Source organism: Sorex fumeus, unplaced genomic scaffold (assembly GCF_029834395.1).
Source record: "Sorex fumeus unplaced genomic scaffold, SorFum_2.1 ptg000019l, whole genome shotgun sequence".
Lineage (NCBI taxonomy): Eukaryota > Metazoa > Chordata > Mammalia > Eulipotyphla > Soricidae > Sorex > Sorex fumeus.
Window position 1 is genome coordinate 5,840,838 of NW_026606076.1, and position 1,979 is coordinate 5,842,816.

The following is a 1,979-nucleotide window of genomic DNA, read 5'->3' on the forward strand; positions in this document are numbered from 1 at the left end:
CAGTGGGTAGGGTGTTTACCTTGGACACGACCAAAACCAGGTTTGATTCCCAGCATCCCAAATGGTTCCCGAAGCACCGCCAGCAGTAATTCCTGAATGCATGAGCCAAGAATAACCCCTGTGCATCACTGGGGGTGACCCAAAAACCCAAAAAGGGAATTGTGTAGTTAATCAGAAAAAAACACAACTTTCTCGACTTAGCAAAAGCATTTTTATGATGGCTACAGGGATAGCACAGACCCTAAATGGCTTGTCGGGCACATAGCTGACCAGGGTTCGATCCCTATCACCTCACAGAGTCCCCAAACCTAGCATTATCAATGAGAACCGAGGTGGGGTAAACTCTAATCTCCATTCGGTGTAGCCAACCAAAAATAAATCAATAAATTTAGGTGCCAGAACTATAGTTTGGTAGGGTACTGGCCTTGTACACGGCTGACCTGTATATCCCAGTACCATACTGAGTACTGTTTGGTACCTTTTGGCAGCAACCACAGGGTATGACCATATATATATATATATATATATATATATATATATATATTCACATATATATACACACACACATATATATATGTGTGTGTTTGTGTATGTGTGTATATGTATATCTATATACATATATATATATGTAATTTGTTCACAAGTCAACCTCCACCAACCAGTTTTGTAGAATGCAGGTTTGGGTTTTGGGGCTACAGGTGGCAGAACTTTGAGCTTACCTGAGTGGTGCTTGGGGAATCCCGCGTTGTACATGAGACTGTACCATGGCAGATTGCTTGCAAGGACCCTTCCTGCATTCCTGGCCTATCTCTGACTCAGGAATTCAAATTCTATATAAATAATGTGAACCTTGTGGGAAAGATACAGGCAGGGGGCAGGGATGAGCCCCAGCTGGTAGATAGAGGTCAGGGCAGGGTTACTGGCACCTGGAGCCTTCTGGTGCAAACCTGAGCCAATAGTACAGGCTGCAATTTCAAAGGTTTGCAGCGGCACCAAAGAGCTGACGAGCTGACAGTGAGTGGCAGGGCACTTGTCATGAACGCAAAAGACTTAACTTCACAACCTGAATTGCCAAGGAGTCATCCTGGAGCACTGCTGGGTTTGGCAAAATCCCGCATAGCCAATCCTCCTCCTGCCCAAATAAAGGCAATGAGGAGTTAATTGCCAACAGAACAGGTGTGAAATCTAGTAATATGTTCTGAACGGTCAGTCCTCTGGGTTTGTTGTTTTGTTTTGGGACCACATCCAGAAGTGCTCAGAGCTTACAGACCAGGTTTTCAGACTAGGATTTTACTCCTATGGGTACGTGATTTTATCAAAGAAAAAGAGGATGAAAAATTATACTTGGATCCAGAGTGACAGTACAGTTGGCAGGGCATATGTTCGGTCCCCGGCTTCACACTCAGTCCCCCAAGCAGTCCCAGGAGTGATTCCTGAGTGCCAAGCCAGAAATAACACCTGAGCATTACTGCTATGTCCCAAAAAGGAAAAAGAAAAAAAAAGAAAAGAAAAATTAAATTTAGCCCAAACGAGATTTTAAAGTCCATAATTTTGCTCAGAGCCTCCAACTCCTTCATTTTCCCCTAACAGCCATCTGTTGAAAGGGCTCAAGAAATTTCACGTGTATGAACTTTCCATGAAGGTATAAACAGGAGAGAGCACGCCAGACTGAAGAAGATGTCAGCCACCTGGGAGCCCAGAGGGCCTTCCCTGGTATCCAGTGTCCACTAGTCCCCTGAGCACAGAGCAGGGCACAGACCTCAAGTACTACCAGATGTGGCCCCAAATCTCACCTCATCTGCTCCCCAAGTAGTGAGATACACCCAAGGAGAGGAGCTCAGAGGGCTGAGCACCTCATTTTCCTTTGGGGAACCTGGCATGGCTCCCCCTGCATCTCAGACACACAGACACAAGAGGCGGAGAGTTTCTCAAAGAATGCTCATGTGTCAAGACAAATTCTGGAGTGGGAGGGTTGGAGT